The sequence below is a fragment of the Typopeltis vanoorti genome, chromosome 6 (genome assembly GCF_054136105.1).
Source record: "Typopeltis vanoorti isolate ZY-2024b chromosome 6, IOZ_Tvanoo_1.0, whole genome shotgun sequence".
Taxonomy (NCBI): domain Eukaryota; kingdom Metazoa; phylum Arthropoda; class Arachnida; order Uropygi; family Thelyphonidae; genus Typopeltis; species Typopeltis vanoorti.
This window is the reverse complement of record NC_143554.1, coordinates 85308433-85326949: the sequence shown is the minus strand read 5'-3', so window position 1 is coordinate 85326949 and position 18517 is coordinate 85308433. Positions and strand designations below refer to the sequence as shown.

At 35.3% G+C, this 18517-nt stretch overlaps 1 protein-coding gene across 3 annotated transcripts in view; it reads left to right on the top strand.

Moving 5' to 3' along the window:
- Positions 1–18517, top strand: part of LOC150105655 (serine/threonine-protein kinase 16) — a 171737-nt gene that overhangs the window by 41668 nt on the left and 111552 nt on the right. The gene's annotated exons all lie outside the window — the stretch shown is intronic.

Below are 18517 nucleotides of genomic sequence, written 5' to 3'. Positions count from 1 at the left end.
TCAATTACTCTGGATTTAGAGAAAGATGTTGGAAGTTTTTTTCGTTGGTTAGACTATAATAAATTTAGTTTAATCCTTTATCCAAGTGTAAGCAAATAAAGTTTGCGCCTGAAGTATCTTCAGGACTGAGGCAACTCGTGGTAAAGGTGGACCAAGCTCTCATCACTCCTTGTCTTAGTATATATATATCCCATAATGCAAATTACATCCCCTTGCAGACATGTATAATGCTATGCATTAAGGGAAGGGCTACTACCTAGATCGATAAGAAAGAGCTGTTAGATAGAGGTGGCTTACATCTGAGTGAATGGCAGTGTGAAGCTAGATAATGTGTTGCAGGAAAACAAATTAGATGGTGACGCTCTGAGTGTCTGCTGCTAGGATAGGTGTAAGATGAAAGATGGTGGTATAAGAAATGTGACTCCATGGGAGTCTCAGATTGAAATATTTTGTGCAATGAAAGTGAGAAATTGCAAGAAGGAAAGGGGGGATAGAAGTAAGGTGTTATAGGTGTTATGTTTATATAATCACTACAAGGAGTATTAGGAATAAAAGGGTAGAGTATGTGGCAATGATAAAATTAGCTGGTTCCCCAACCATTAGTCTAGTGAGACCTTGTGTTAACACAGAAGGCTCCACTGATGGGAATAGAGTATTATGAATATAGTACTTTATGAATATAGTGTTTTTCAAGAAGAAAAGATAAAAGAGGAGGTGGAGCAGTACTGATGACCTCAGAAGAGTTGCATTCCCTTCAGACAGAATTTCAAGAAAGGAATAATTGTTGCTTTGAAGTTATTTGATGAGAGGTTGAGGTGAGCAGGACTTTTAGAAAATTGGAGTGTTATAAGCCAGGAATTATGGAAAGTTTTTTTTTATTTGTTCAGTTACAAAGTAAATTGTACTAGAGAAGAAATTCTTGTTTTAATCCTTTACCCAAGTGGGAGCAAACAAGTGAAGTATCCTCATAACTAGCACTTCCTTTTGCAATGTATATCAGGGCTGTCCAACCTTAGGTAATCTGAGGGCCACATTAAAAAAAAAAATTATCCGGAATAATAAATACATTACATATATTAAATTACTTGGAGAGTCGTACCGTTAGTTAGGTTTAGTAAGCACTTCGGAAATTTGTAATAAGAAAGAAAAGTCATGGTGCTTTTAAGAGTTTTTATTGAAACAGTAGACAATAAACAATAATTGTTTATTTCATTTTAACAAGAGCTCTGTGGTAGTTCGGCTTCATTTACTAAAGCACCTATTTCAATTTCGATGCTCGTAGTTGCCAATTGCAGTAAATTTGCAAGAGAATTATCTGTCAATGACTGTACTTTCATTTAATGAATTTCATTGTTGAAAAAGTGCTTTTGCAAAGATATGTGCTCCCGAGCATTGAGCACATCTTGAGTTCAAAGTTCCTCAATTTCAGGTACCCTTCTATTGGTACCTAAAAAAAAACTTCTCCTTTTTCAGCTGGTCGTATCGTACATTTTCAATGCTGTCAAGGATTGAGTAAAAATTGAAATATCTTCTTCTTTAATTTCCTCAAAATCATCAAATCAATTCTCAAAATCCTCAATGTATACTTCAGTATACTTTACATGAGCTGAAAATGATATTTCCTCAAAATTCTTCATTTCTTCAAAATGTTCTTTGCAATTCGGAAAAAAAAAAAGTGAAAATATTATTAGCTGATGTTGATTTAAAAAGCTTCAATTTACTTTTAAAGCCATTCAGATGACCGTATAAGTTGGCAATATTCTGTTGTTTGCCCTGCAGTTTTAAGTTCAACTCATTCAAATGGTTGGTTATATCTGTTATAAATGCACGATCTGATAAAAATATGGGATCTTGCATTTGATTTACAAGTTCTGTTGTGTCAGACTTCACATCGTTTTTAAGAAATATGGGTATTTCTTTCTGAATAGCAAAAAAAAGCATTCCAGATATTTTCTAGCACTCAGCCAGCGAATATCAGAATGAAGCAGCAATTTGCCATATGCAGCATCCATTTTGCTCAAGAACTCACACAACTTATGATGAGTCAGAGATCTATTACCTCCTCATATAATATTAGTTATTTTTACAGCTACTTTCATGGCATTGACTTGATCTAGAAATTTTCCACAGAGTGCTTCTTGGTGAATTATGCAATGCATTGTAGGGTAGTTAAAATTATTTTGTTTTAATAGTCCACAAAAGTCCCTTCCACTCCCTGTCATAGCTTTGGCCCATCTGTTACGATGCAGGAACATTTATCGAATCCTCCATAGTTCATAACACAGTTTTGAACCTTCGAAAATATCAGTACCTTTAGTAGTCCCATGGAAAGATATAAGACTGAAGAATTCATTAATAGTAAAGTCCCCTCTTGAATAGTTCAAACAAAAATTAAAAGTTGACTTATGTCTGCTTGATCAGTGCTTTCACCCCCCCACACAATGAAAAATACTCACATTTTGCTATTAAATCATACAGCTTTTTTAATGCATATTGATCCATGTGTTTTACTTGTCTTGCGACGGTCTGTTGAGATAAGCCACTGTTTCGAACTTCTCAGCTAATTTCGACTCGTTCAATTGTTTTATCATTTCATTTGCATTTCTTCACAAACGGCAAGGCTTGAACTTTGTTTAGAGCTATATTTTGCAAAATAACTCCTTTGGCACATCAATTTCTTCTTATATTCTGCAATAATGGTGCTTCTTGATTCTCCAATATACATCTCAAATGTTTTACTGTGTAATGTAGTGTAGTGTCGTTTCACATTATACTCTTTAGGCACTGACAGAACTTGCATGCAAACAAGACATTGAATTTTATTCTTGTTATTTGTAATCAAATAGTCTGAATTCCATCAGCTTTGATATACTCGCTTTTCATCTTCAATTTTTCTTTTTTTGTTAGGCATGATTGCTTGATGATTAGTTGTAATAAAATTTATTAAGTAGAAGTAGATTACTAAAGATAACATGGAAATAAATCACAATGGGTATCTAGTAATTTGGTGAGTAGCAGCAACACAACCTCGATAGTTGAACAAACGAACAACAGTAATTGCATGCTCACGTTTCCAGTGAGCATCCGGAACATGCGTGTTGAAACAAAACAGTGTAAGAACGCTTCTTTGATACATCTAATATTTGAAAAACATCTAGGTATATAGTGATATAATAACACCAAATAAAATTACCAACATTGAGATTATTGATTAGTGATAGTATTAAAATATGCATTCGATTCAAATTGTTATTTTATTTTTTTACTTAATCAAAATTAGTGAAAAAATAAAATTTTGATTTTCACTTATCAAAATAAGTGAAAATCAAAATAAAACAGGCAGGCTGCACAAAATTGACTCTGGGGCTGTGTTTTGGACAGATCTGATGTACATCACTATCTATTATACCCATAATGCAAAACCTTTTGTTTCTACTACTTGGGTAAAGGATTAAAACAAGAATATAATAATTTTTTGTCTGCTATAATTTAGTGATTCTGAAATGTTCAAGCAGATGAGTTGATGTGTGGACAGACTTATGTGTTCGTCGAACATGTTGTAGATTATTTTAACGTATAAGAAACCCCTCCCACCATCCACCACAGAGAACTACAACAAAACAGTCACCATCCCTTACATTAAAGGCACATCTGAAAAGATCTCAAGAATTCTCAATAAACATAAACTATGCACTACATTCAGACCATGTAGCAAATTAGCTACCCTCATCCGCTCACCCAAGGACAGCATTCCTCCTTTATCACATCTAGGAGTCTACCAAGTACCCTGCTCATGTAATCAAGCCTACTACGGTCAAACAGGAAGAACTGTGAACATCCGCATCAGCGAACATAAAAGATACGTCCGGAATTATCATTATGGGAAGTCGAGCCTAGCAGGCCATGCTCTGGATACCCCTGCACACAGGATCAACTGGTAAAACACAAAAGTACTACACAGAAACCTGTATAAATCAGAGAGATCGTTCTTAGAGGCGACAGAAGCCCTAAAACACACTCCAAATCTCGACAAATATGGCTGTATTAACTTGCCGAAGATCTGGAAGACAGTCATATTAAGAAAAAACTAGCACTTTTCTAGGACTCTAGTAATATATGATAGCTTTTTTTTTTTTTTTTTTTTTCAGATAGAGGGCGCCAAAATCAGGACTCTAGTCTTTGTGTTGCTGCTACAATTTTGTTTAAGTACACCATGTTGTTATAGTCTCGCGTATTGTGACAAACAGTGTTTTTGTGCTCTGAAGATGCTGGTTATAACACCAGCGAAATATCAGCAATAAGTTAATAAATTAATTATTTACTTAGTTTCTGTGTTCTAATATACCGTTAAAATAATCTACAAGATGAGTTGATGAGCGACAGGAAGTTGATAATAACAGGTGACTTTAATTAAAGAGGCATTGATATTCATCATATTCAACTCTTTGTTCATTTTTCATCTTTATTAGTATTTTTTTTTTATTTCCATTTGAATTTTAACACTACTTTTCACTTGATATTTGGTTGAAGTGTTATCATCATCTTTCCTATTGTTCCGTCGAAACTAGAATTTTTCCTCTCAAATCTCTCACTGGGATATTCCTTTAACCTACTCCAGAAAGTCTTTTTTATGATACTATATAATTGTCAACTATTATGGATGCCTGCAGCTTGTTGTGCTCTCACTTCCAGTTCTTCAAACCATTGATATTTATCTTTTCTAGCACTTATTTTAACTTTTCTATTAAAAATATTCTATTTATCTTTAAGTTTCTTTATTTCTTAAAGGGGATTTCTTATATATAGTTTCTGCTTTTTTTTTTTTTTTTTTTTTTTTTTACTTCAGTTAGTTCCCAAGGTTTATATTGACCATTCTTTGTTTTCTTTCTTTCTTTCTCTCTTTCGTTAATCATATCTTGAAAAAAGTTCTGTTGTATCATTAAAGGCCTGGTTGGTCTAGTGGTTAGCGTATCCACTCTCCAGCCAAAAGGCTACAGGTTCGAATCCAACAGTGGGCATGGATTTTGTGAGTGTCTGTGGAAATATTAGTGGTGGTGGTGGGCGGTAGATGCTGTTGGTGTAGTTGCAGTTGGTGGAGACAGAGTTGTAGAGTAGGTGCCCCCCACTCGATGAGTCCTTGGACTCCCTGGAGGTGGCACGTAATAATAATAATAATAAAGACTTATTTATTTTCCATGTAGTTTGTATGTCATCATTCCTGATATTTTCTTGTCTTCTCTGTCTAAATTATATTATAAATAATATAATTTATATTTATATAGATCAACATTAATATGCATGTAATAATTTTTGAACATAAATTAATATTTTCTTGCACTTTCTGCTGATGGCAGTATGATCTATTTGATTTCATGTTTTGCTGTATTATGATTTAGGTGGCTTTATGGGTTCTTTCATGTTGGAAGATTATGCCACTTATTAACAAATTATATTATTACATAGTTTTACAAGTAATTTACCATTAACATTTTCTTTCCCCAGAGTATGCTTACCTATGATATTCTCTAGCTCCTCATTCCATGTGTTGAGGCTTAAGTGCTGTGAAGAATTCATGTTGGAGGTTTAATAGAATATTATCAGCACTGAGGAAGAATTAAAACTAATTTTAATACTTCCAATATTTTGTCTCCGTCATAGAGAATCTTCAGGGATTACAAAAAAACTTTTTGTAACAACACACACAAATACAATACAATAGCGAGTGAGACTAAAGTTCTATCTAGGTGGTGCTCCCTCTATGGGCATTTTCAGGAGGCCTAGGATGTAAAGAGGGATCTCTGATAATTAATGTTTCCCAAATTTTGGGAAGTTTAATGCAACCGTATTTGTTTAAATTAGGTTGATTCCTGAGTGCAGATGCAGATTCAAAGAACAGTCTTTCTTTTTTGAATTTACTATGGTGGTTTTTTTTCCTGGGGATCCTGTGGGTTGTATCCAAAACATGGTCTGCAAGGCCATATTGACCATAATTGTGATTGCAGATGTATGACTTGTGTTCTTCTAACTGGATGATTACTGATCTGCCTGTCTGTCCTGAAGTAAGCCAGTTTACAGGCACAAGGTACTCTATATACTCCAGGCACTGAGAGAGGAGGGAGCTGATCTTTGGTCGAACGGATAAGGGTAGCAAGTTTACGGTGGGGCTTAAAAGCTTTATGGAGGCTGTACTTTTTTAATGATCTGATTATTTTTTTTCTGATGTACCATGGATGTATGGTGATGGCATTTCTGAAGTCTTCTGAAGAGATGGTCAGGGAATGGGAAAGGACTTGATTATTTTTTTAATTCTGTAGTCACTGAATACATATACACAACACTTCCTTTCCCATTGGAAAGGAAGGTGTTGTGTATGTCTTGAGTTTGGTTGAAAGGGTAGTTTCACTGGAACAAAGATTGTGGGCTCTGTTGGTTAGAGTTTTAATAATGCCATATTGCTAAGAGGGGTGGTGGGAGAGTTGGTGAATGTATCTGCCTGTATGAGTAGGTTTTGTATATACAGAGAAAGAAAGGTTGCCATTAGGAAGGCATGTTACTAAGGTGTCTAGGAAGGATAAGCTATTGTTATTTTCCTTTTCCATCGTAAACTGGATTCTTGGATGTAGACTATTGAGGTGACTGAGGAAGGAATCTAATGTGTCTGGGCCATGAGGCCAAATAGAGAACACAACCATCTACATATCTTATCCAGATAGAAGGTTTTTCTATCTTCCCCTCTAAAACCTTCTATCTGGCTAAAATATGTAGATGATTGTGTTCTCTATTTGGCCTCATGGCCCAGACATTAGATTCCTTCCTTCACCTAAATAGTCTACATCCAAGAATCCTGTTTACGATGGAAAAGGAAAATAACAATAGTTTACCCTTCCTAGACACCTTAGTAATGTTGGATCCTACTTCTTATCAAACTACACTTTGGATCCGACATGATTACTATTGCGATGTTCTTAACCTAAAAAATAGTTGCTAGTTGATTTCTAATACAAATATAGAGAAAATTTATATTTATAGACTGGGCCACTCTATATCTGAATTAGTTCAAGAATTGAAGATAATTCAACCCTCAACTATTTCTCCTTAATATATATACTGGCCGAGTATATTTAACTTACTTATTTTACCCGCTTTGGTTCGAATATTTTATGAATGGTGCAGTAAAAGAGATTACAACATTATATTACAACATTAGATTAACAAAACAAACATTTAATTTTATAATCACAAATTATACACTTAACTTCAAATCACTAATTAAGTTATTAGAAACATTTCAGCCTTCCTGGGAATACAGTCATGTAAACTCAGACAATCTCTACTTTACAGTTATCTCTACTTTACTTTACTTTGCTATCTCTACTTTACAGTCTTCTCACAGTCCCTTAAATTCCAAATACAATAAAATTTTCAGTAACACTTCTCCACAAACAATCACTTTTAATTTTACACTTCGGCTAATTCTCCACAATAGTTACTGTTAGTATCAGGGCATTCTAAGATGAAACTCACACACTTCTCTGTACAGAAATATTAAGGTTGGAATAATCTTACCATAATCTTTTCTTCTTCATTTACTTATACGTAAACACTTTTTATAACTGTAAACACTTTGAACAGTAAACGGCACTCATTAAAATAATTCTTCTAAGCAATGACTGAATTAATCATCGGTCACAATACACATAAACAAACATTGTTGTATAAAGTACTACTGATCACTCATGAAATAAAGCAATACAATAATTCCTTAACTTTAGGTTTTATAAGCACAGTTGTTCATTCCTTCGGCATTCAATTAATTTTTTGGCACTATAATTCCAAACACAGCTAACGGTAAACTCCAATTTTACAGCCTGTACTATTCTCTAGTAACTTCGTACTTTGCTTCAAGGTTCCGTATGTCTTTGAAAGGTCGGCACTGGAATTATATCTCCACTCAAGTATTGCTAGTCTATTTAGTAGTCACTCAGCTGTCTTCCGTAGCTATAATTGTTATTCCGAAACTTATAAGCTAACCGCTTCTCGACTAGTAGACTTTATTTAGCTGCTTGAGTGACTTGCCGACTCGCTATTATCACACTGTGATTTTCGAATGCCGAATTCCAACCTAATGCTAACCTCTCTCTAATAAATCTCTAATCTCCTAATTAATTAATAATTCCAGCGTTCGTCGTGTATATATCTGTTTTTCCCGCCTAAATTGTTTTCGTGATCTAAAACTCTTTTCAATAAATCTTCTCCTCACGTTGTGTTCCAATTCTCGTGCTCGCTTACTTACATGCGTCTCCATGACAACAAAACAAAATATAATAAAATTGAATTATTACATAACGTTAAACTTTACAAACAGGAATAAATAGAGAATATTTACATTTCAAATAATGCGTAGTTAAATTATCAAATACAAGTTCTTATAATATTAACATAGTAATAATTAAAATAGCTTAATAATATTTAATACAGTCTTTTCATTATTAATACATATATCTTGATTAAATAATTAAATATTAGACAAAATTAAAGTAGTTATATGAATATTAAATTGTAAAATAAGTTGTTTACATTAAATAATATTTACAAGTCTAGTCTTTGTGATGGAAGATCATGTTGGATTCTGAAGCAAATAATAATTACTTTAATCTCTACATAATCAGAATCCAACAGTAACACACCTTCCTAATGGTAACCTTTCTTTCTCTGTATATAGAAAACCTACTCATACAGGCAGATAATACATTCATAAACTCTCCCACCACCACCACCACCCCTCTCAGCAATATGGCATTATTAAAACTCTAACCAGTAGAGCTCACAATCTTTGTTCCAGTGGAACTGCTCCTTTCAACTGAACTCAAACACATACACAACACCTTCCTTTCCAATGGGTACAGTGACTACAGAATTAAAAAAATAATCAAGTCCTTCCCCAGTCCCCGACCATCTCTTCAGAAGGACTTCAGAAATGCCATCACCATACCTCACATCCATGGCATCAGAAAAAATAGCCAGATCATTAAAAAAGTACAACCTCCATACAGCTTTTAAGCCCCACCGTAAACTTGCTACCCTTATCCATTCCACCAAAGATCAGCTCCCTCCTCTCTCAGTGCCTGGAGTATATAGAGTACCTTGTGCCTGTAAACTGGCTTATTTCGGATAGACAGGCAGATTAGCAACCATCCAGTTAGAAGAAGAACACAAGTCATACATCTGCAATCACAATTATGGTCAATATGGCCTTGCAGACCATGTTTTGGATACAACCCACAGGATCCCCTGGAAAAAAACCACCATAGTAAATTCAAAAAAGAAAGACTATTCTTTGAATCTGCATCTGCACTCAGGAATCAACCTAATTTAAACAAATATGGTTGCATTAAACTTCCAAAATTTGGGAAACATTAATTATCAGAGATCCCTCTTTACATCCTAGGCCTCCTGCAAATGCCCATAGAGGGAGCACCACCTAGATAGAACTTTAGTCTCACTTACTATTGTATTGTATTTGTGTATGTGTTGTTACAAAACGTTTTTTGTAATTCCTGAAGATGTCTCTGTGACGGAGACGAAATATTGTAAGTATTAAAATTAAAATTAGTTTTCATCCTTTTTCAGTGCTGATAATATTCCATTAAACCTCCAACTGACTCGCTCCTCATTATTCTTCTCAACTTTAGTATAAAATTCAACCATATGAAAAGGACTCAAGATATTCTTCTTGAGGTAGTCAATATATATTACGTAATTGCACTGTCTAGAACTAGACTTCAAGTCTAGTTTGAGACAGTACAATTATGTATTATATCTTGATTGATCTGCACATAACCACTGTGCAGTGTATGCCCGACTTGGCAAAGTTTGGGTCTCTTAGCAACAAGCAAACTCTTTTGTCTACATCTCCATTTTGGTAGATCATTGATAGTCCTTTTCACAACCAACAAGTGTTAAACCATCATATTGGAAGAAACTATGAGGAATGAACTAATGTATGAAGAGGGGGGGGGCTGAAAAGTTCTGATATACAACTAGAATAAAAATGATATTAAAGCAACTCATATAACTACAAGAAATAACATATCTTAAAACCCTTTAACCCCCACATTTTATAAAATTGAAATAATTTGTTCTTTTCTTTTAGGATATGTAAGAAGACATGTTAGAGGTTTTGAAGAAATTCGAAGACACAGAGGTGCAAGCCGTCATCAAGTTTTTCATGCTGCAAGAAAAATACACAACTGAGATTCACCAAACTTTGTGTCAGATTTTAGGGGGACTATGCCCTGCAATGGGTGGCCAAGTTTAAAACTGGGCATCTTGAGACAACAGATGCCCCCCAGGTTAGGAAGACCTTTCACAGTGATCACATCTGAAAACATTGATGCAGTTCATACTGTGATCCTTGATGATAGACAAATACCAGCCAAAAACATTGCAAAGACTAGGATATCCAGGGAACAAGTTGGGGTCATCATCTACTAACATCTGGACATGCAGAATCTCTCAGCAAAGTAGGTCCCCAAATGTTTGAATGCCGACCAAAAAGAGAACATGTGCTGTCATATCAAGGGATTTTGGGTTATTTTGAGAAATCAGGTGCAAATTTTTTGGCTCGTATTGTGACTGTTAATGAAATATGGCTTCATCACTATGACCCAGAGACCAAGCGACAGTCAGTGGAGTGGAGACACAAAGGTTCTCCACAGCCAAAGAAGTTCCAAAAGTCAGCAGGGAAGGTTCTTGCCATTGTCTTTTGGAACATGGATGGTGTAATCCTTACCAAGTACCTCAAATAAGGTGAAACTGTTACAGCAGCAGTTTATTCAACAGCTCTTAAGGAAAAACACTGCAGGAAACTGAGCAGAGGCATGTTGCTTTTGCAGTACAATGCACCTGCTCACACTGCTCAGTTGAAACCCAGCAGACAATACACAACTTGGGCTTTCAGTGTCTGCCTCACCCACCCTATTCAACAGACCTGGTCCCATCTAACTATTTTCTATTCCCAAATTTAAAGAAACACTTGGAAGGAACAAAATTTACTACAGATGATGAAGTCATATCTGCAACTTTTTCTCAGAGTATTGCAAATGATGCAGCAGTTTGAAACAAGTGTATAACACTTTGTGGGAAATATGTAGAATAATGTTAAGTTACATGGTTCTATGGTTCTACCTCATTTTCTTCTTGGTGATTATCATATCTTTTCAGCACATCCTTGTAAGCTGGGATTAAAGTATTTCAGTTGCACCACCCCTCCTCAGAGGAAAAGTCAAACTTTTGTGTTACTAACACAAAAGTTTGATTTGCCTGGTGTAATGCCAGATTACATGGTGGGGGGAATAAATGGGGTCACTTAATGAAATACTGAAGTGATCCATTTTACCCCCTCCCCATTTCTTCTAGCATGCAGTATGAGATGATGGTTTTCAGAGTAATATCAAACATTGTGGAGATTGCTTGAAAATACAGCATTAAAACAGTTATTTTGTGGACCGCCTGCTAGATAGTATTTTGGACCAATCTTAATGGTAACTCTTAGGATTCTTCCAAGTCAGCTTGAAAATAATCTTGGTACACCCCTGGCATTATTCTATCAAGTGTTTTCTTGGAGGGAATTTGTTAATGGTATGTGGTAGTGGAGGGAATCCTGGTTGTTGTTGTTGTTGTCTTGTTCTTTGAAGAGTCTTAGATGTTTCTGTGTGCTCCTTGTACTGCTTTAACTATGTCGATGATTTTGTTTGTATAGAACTGTTGTTCAGGATTAGGATCTATTTCTTGCAAGGCTGCTGTAATTGCTGGACAAGTAAAGATGTGAGTGAGTGTCAGTTCAGTATTGGGGCAGTTGTTGCAGTTTCTATATGTTCTCGTATCATCTGTATTGATCTTCATCCCTCTATAATGTCCTGTTCATAGTCTTGCTATCGTGGTGGAGGTCTTTCTGTCAGCACTGATTTTAGGAAATTTGATGTTGTATCACTGATTTCAGTGGAATTAGTTTAGCTTTTGCTAGTGCATTGGCATCAGCAAAAGTTATCATGTGAGTTTCTTGGTTGAGTTCTCTGGCCTCTTTTGTTAATTTATCAGCTGCTTCATTGTAATCAATGCCTACATGAGCAGTAATCCATTGTAAAATGCAACTTTTTCCTAAACACTTTAGTTGATTTAAGAGTTTATAGATGTCTTGTGTGAGCTTGGTATTGCCATTTTTGATTGCCTCCATAGCTGATCTTGAGTCACTGTAAATTATAATTCCTTCAGATTGTTTGAGATGATGATAGTTTTAAGTAGGCTTCTAGTGCTTTATTTATTGCGTAGAGTTCGCTGGTAAAATCGGAAGCGATTCTCCCAGATCCAACTTTTATTGAAAGTTTTTCACCTTTCAGGAGTAGAAGGAGAACCAGCGCCTCCATTAATCATATTGGTGCCTGACTATCCATCGGTATAACAAATAACCTGTTTGGAGGATGAAAGAAGGTTGATAGTATTTAGGACTTTTTCTTTGAGCATTTCTTTTGGTTCTTTTTTTGTACAGAGTTTGGTAAGGTTTAGATTTATGGAGGTATTTGAAGGTAAAGGACTGGAAAATAGAGGTTCTTTGTTTATGTGGGCATTTAGCTGATCAAGACCTATTTCTTTCATAGTGTCCTGATATTTATTTCTTAGTGACGTGATAGTGTCATCATATTGTAAAGTTGATGATCTGTGAAGTCTGCATTTTTGGTTCCAATGTTCATAAGTTTTTAGGGAGATATGATCACTTTGGTAGCTTCCGATATTATTTATGAATTTTATGGTGGCAAATTTTCGTCTGTCCTCCAGCAGGTCAAGCCCACATTCCTGTTGGGCTCTGATGTTGTTAGTGGATGAGACTGCACCAATGATAATCTTGGATGCTTTTGCTTGTATTTTGTCTAATTTTTTCTTTACCGATGAGGCCGAAGGTGACCAGATAGGTGCTGCATATTCCATTATTGGCCTTATTAGTGTAGTGTAAGTAGTTATGAGGATTTTTGGCTTTGCACCCCGACTTGTTTCACAAAGCCTTTTCAGTATATTTAATTTTTTTAGAGCTCTGTTGGAAGTGTTAGAGATGTGTTGTGCAAAACGTAATTCCTGATCAAGCGTAATACCAAGGTATTTTGGATTTGTGACTTTTTCAATTAGCTTGTTGTTGATCATGACTTTGGGATTGTAGGAATGTTTATTTTTCCTGTCTGTATTAAAGGTGCTTAGTTTTGTTTTGTCTGGGTTGATTTTGAGTTTAAGTTCATCTGACCATTTTTCTAATCCTCTCATGGATTTGTTTAGAATCTCCTCTGATTCTTTGATTTTAGCACTAGTGTGCCAGATGGCTATATCGTCTGCATAGCAAGTTACTTTTGTGTCTTCTGTAAGGTAGGGATGAATGTTATTGACATATAGTAAGGGACTGAGTACTGAGCCCTGGGGAACACCAGCCCAGGTTCTCTGCTCATTTGATATTGCTGCATTGATTCTGACTTTGATCTTTCTTCCTCTAATGAAATCAGCAATCCAGATTAAAGCGTTTCCTCTAATTCCAATATCATGTACTGTTTGTATTAATTTTTTGATCCAAACACGATCGAAAGCAGCAGTCATATCAAGGAATATGGCAGTTGTCTTTTTTGTTGGTTTTTCCTGAAATGAGTCTATTATTGTTTGGCAGAAGTGGAATAATTGATCTGTTGTCGAATGGTGAATCCTGGTGAGGTTATGATTTACAGAGAAGTTTGGGGATTTCCTTATGCTTAGCTTAGCAATGAATTTATTTCTGTATATTCTATGTCCCTTCCAACTTCAGTCACATTGAACACATCCATGAAAAGTAAAGCAAAGAGAAATAGATTATATCTGTGAAAAGCCATATTTCCCAAAACTTTCCATATCCATTTTACAGATATATGGGCAAAATTCCAATCTCTAATCTGAAAGCACACTTAGAGATTCCAAGACATTTACTGTTGCCAAGGGTCACACAAATTCTTCTTCTACCTTACAGAATACTAGACAGTCTTTATCATTCTATTGATGAAAAATACTATTGATCTCTTCCTTACCAGTGATCTTTCTGAGTATGCTGTGGATATATTGTTTGTCCTATTGATGTTGATATTTTATGCCAGGAAGCAGTAGTTACACAGCTGCTCTCATCCATGTGTCTGGCTTTATAAGAATGCCAAGGTTTTTTTTTTTTTTTTTTTTTTTAAGATATGTGTTAATCCATAACACAAGATAAGAGAAGGCACATGTTGAAGTGCTTCTTGAACAGCAGAAGGTGTAAGGCTATTTCAAAGAACAGAGAAGAAGGATGAGAAGTGGTTCAGTAATTTTGAAGCTTAATTTAATTCTGGTGCACAAATTTTGAATGCAGTCAGATGAATATCATAGTTCAGAAGATTTTTTTTTGTTATATCCAAGCTCTTAAGGATCTTTCTGACAAAAGAAGAGGAGGCATTCTGTGAACTGTTCTTATTATACTGGGAGATGATGTGCCTTAACTATATATATAATCGTTGAAAGAGAAGACTGATGCTTGGGAGAAGGATCAACTTTATCTTTGGGTAATAATGTTCAGTGGCATCATATGGATGTGAGAAATATGAAAGAGTAAAAGTTGCACCTCATAGCCTTGTTGAGATAGCAGATTTGATTGTCATTTGAGCAGGAAGCAAGTTTGGCTATTCCTGATTTGGATTTGTTTATGGCCTATTTTACAAATGTTGCAGAGTATTGCAGATAGTGGCCAGAGGTTTTAGGTAGAGTGGAGGATGAAAGTTCTCATTTCAGCAAGAATTATTTCAACTGTTTCTTCAGAGTAAGTGTTTGGAATGGGAGAGTGGAAGTAGTAATGAGACGACATAAAGAATCACGGGGATCATTGCTAAAGCAATGGAGAAAACTATTAACATTCAACTACTACTATGCTACCTAGAAACTCACAACTAATAAATTATTGCAATTGTTGCTCCCACCACTGCTACAGAGGATCTTTTTGCTTTGTACCAGCCTTTGGATAAATACAATGGAGTAGTTTTGAATATCTCAAATGTTCAACACGAAGGCCTATATTAAGTAAGTTCCCATCATACAGTATAGTCAGATCATATGATGCAACAATGTTTTCTCTCTCATCACACATTATGTGTAAAATGGATAGAACTTTACTCTCAAACTTTGTGACAGGGATCCTCTAGGTTCCATTCTTTCTCCTGTTCCCTTCTCTATATTAATGACCAGATCCAGCTCACAGTTTTGCTGATGATATTACACTGCACTACTCTTTCTCATTTGACAAATCTTTATACTACACAAATCATCAAGATACTTGTTTCAGAATATCAACTTCAACAACTTTGTATTTCAGATCTCCAAACCATTTTTAATAAAATCAAGAGTTCCATTAAAAATGGTTTGGATATCTGAAATTTCAGATCAGTATTTCAGTATTGGTAAAACTCAATCATATCTTATTTCTAGCAAAAAAAAAATTCTCTTGTGAGAAACACCCAAGCTTTACTTTTATAATTTCTAGATTTTCTCTTTTCTGAACAACTAGTAACTACAAATTATCACTAATCCATCCAACCATTAAATATTTCTCTCACATTTGGGGTAGTTTCCCCAAGGGCTTTCTAAAAATCCTCGAGTCAGTACAGAAAAGAGCATTTAGTTGATTACTGACCTATCCCTCAACAATTTATTCCACTTTTTTAACATAATCATTTAGTTTCTGCTTACTACAAACATTTCCATGTCCACTGTTCATCAGAATTGCAGCAAACCTTTGCAAAATAAATTTTTCTTCCTTTTCATTCAGACCTTTACATTCTGCTGCTGTCTTTTGGAAGTTTCACTCTTCTGGAGTATAATCTGGTCTTCAGATCTATTATTATTATTATTATTATTATTATTATTATTATTATGTGACACCTCTAGGGAGTCCACAGACTCATCGAGGGAGGGCACCTACTCTACAGCTCTCTGTCTCCACCACTCAATCCAACAACTACAACTAATCCAACTACACCAATGCCATCTACTACCACTAGCATTTTCACAGACAATCACAAACATCCAGTCTATCCAGTACTAATGTAATGTGAAACTTAAGACCATAAAAACAAGAAATCTCCAACTAGTATCCAAGATTTGATTTTCTTGCAAGTTCACCAACAAATCAGAAAAAAAAAAATTAATATATCACAAGTGCCTTGAGATCAAAACTCCAGCTTCAAATATTACATACACTGCAGCTCACAAATATTGCAAAAATATCATTAGTGAACATCAGTCTGATTTTGAAGCTGAACAGAAGAATGATTCCATAATTTCAACCTTATCTTTGGTTGATATTATGACAGTACCATTTGGATTAAAAGCTAGAGGGGGTGGAAACATGAAAGGGCAGAGAACTCTACAGTTCTCTGTCTTCACCACTCAATCCAACAACTACAACTAACCCAACTACACCAACACCATCTACCATTCACCACCACTAGCATTTCCACAGACAGTCACAATCATCCATGCCCACAGTAGGATTCGAACCCGCAGCCTTTTGGCTGGAGAGCGGATATGCTAACCACTCGGCCAACCAGGCCGGCATTTAACAAGTTCTTCTTTCTCCACAACTTACAGTCTATCGAGTACTAATGTAATGTAAAAACCTAAGACCATAAAAACAAGAAATTCCCAACTAGTATCCAAGATTTGATTTTCTTGCAAGTGCACAAGCAAATCAGGAAAAAAAAAAAAAAATAATATATCACAAGTGCCTTGAGATCAAAACTCCAGCTTCAAATACTATATACACTGCAGCTCACAGAAATTACAAAAATACCATTAGTGAACATCAGTCTGATTTTGAAAGGGCCATATAACAGAAATCTTGCCCTTATTCATACAGCAGTCAGGCTTTCTGGTTCTTTGCCAAGAAACGTGGAACACAACGTCTGCTCTTTCATGCTTCCACTCCTCTCTCTAATCAAAATGGTACTCTCATAATATCAACCAAAGATAAGGTTGAAATTGTGGAATTATTCTTCTCTTCCAACATCTAGATAAATAAGATGGCAAATTATTTCTCACTATACTAAGAACAGCTCACTTCATGACTCCTCTAGTCATAATAATGCTTAATGGTATAAACTACTCCAAGAAGAAAAAATACATTTATTAAACTCATTAATATTTCTCTGGTTTACTACCCAGCATCATCAGAGCACGATAACTGTGACAGGCACACAGCACTAAACAAAGTAATTGTAGAAACAATTTAAATTGTAACTGACACCTAATGTCCTTACATCCTGTTAGCCTTGGCTTCACACTAAAAATTACATTAATCTTCTGAACAACAAAGGTGAATACTAGCTGCCAACCAGTTTTCAAAAAAATTTTCTTTGGAAAATGAAAACACACAGGATTTATTTATTTATAATATATCAGAAAGTGGAGACTGTGTAGAATGTGTTGATGGTGAATGAATTTAAAGCATCACATTACATTACTGGATAGCCTCAAACTCACTGCTACATGGGACATTATTACTAATTTTACTTTCATGAGTTTCTATCCTAACTGGACTCGAATCATCAGATATTATTTGTAGTAACCCCCCCCCTCCTCTTCCATCCCTTCTGTCCTTCCTAAACATTTGTTTATGGTCCCTTTATGCTCAATTTCAGTTCCTACATCTGACTGTGAGAGACAGGTTTTACTAATACCAGTGATCTTAGGCCAAAATTTATTCACCAATGCAACAAACTTAACCCCTTTGTTCCTGATGCTCCTGTCCGTATATTGTACTATACTGTATATCTCATGCTATATTTATCACTAGTTAAATCATTAATTCCAACATGCACTACCATTCTTTTTAATTTTCTTTTCTTGATTACATTTGTCATTAACTTTTGGAAGTTCCACATCTTTAATTTTTACTCCTGGGAAGCTCGAAGTAATGACTGCATTGGAAGTAATGACTCACCTTATTATTGTTATTATTCACTTACCTACTCCAGTGCTATCTTCTTGTTCTGCTGATTTTTCTTATCCTGTCTGAGTCTCCTTAAAAATGTTTCTTGACTTTTTTCTAATTCTCTTGTTGAATGTCTAATAGTTTGTTTTAATCTGGATATCTGAAATGTCAAGTTATTCTCATTTATGTCATCAATGGTGACAGTAATTATTATTATTATTATTATTACGGGTGACTCCAGGGAGTCCTTAGACTCATCGAGGGAAGCCCTAAACATCATGTCCACACAACTATACGACATTCTCACAGTATCTATCATACCTTGCCTTGAACTCACTCACCGTCATAGCAACCACAACAGACTCTGGCAGCTTATTCCACTCATTTTCCACTCTAAAAGTAAAGAACCCAGCTCTAACACCCCTGCTAACCACACTCTTGCCCAGCTTCCATAGGTGTCCCCTAGTTCTCCCGCCATCAGTCCTGATCTCAAAAATATCC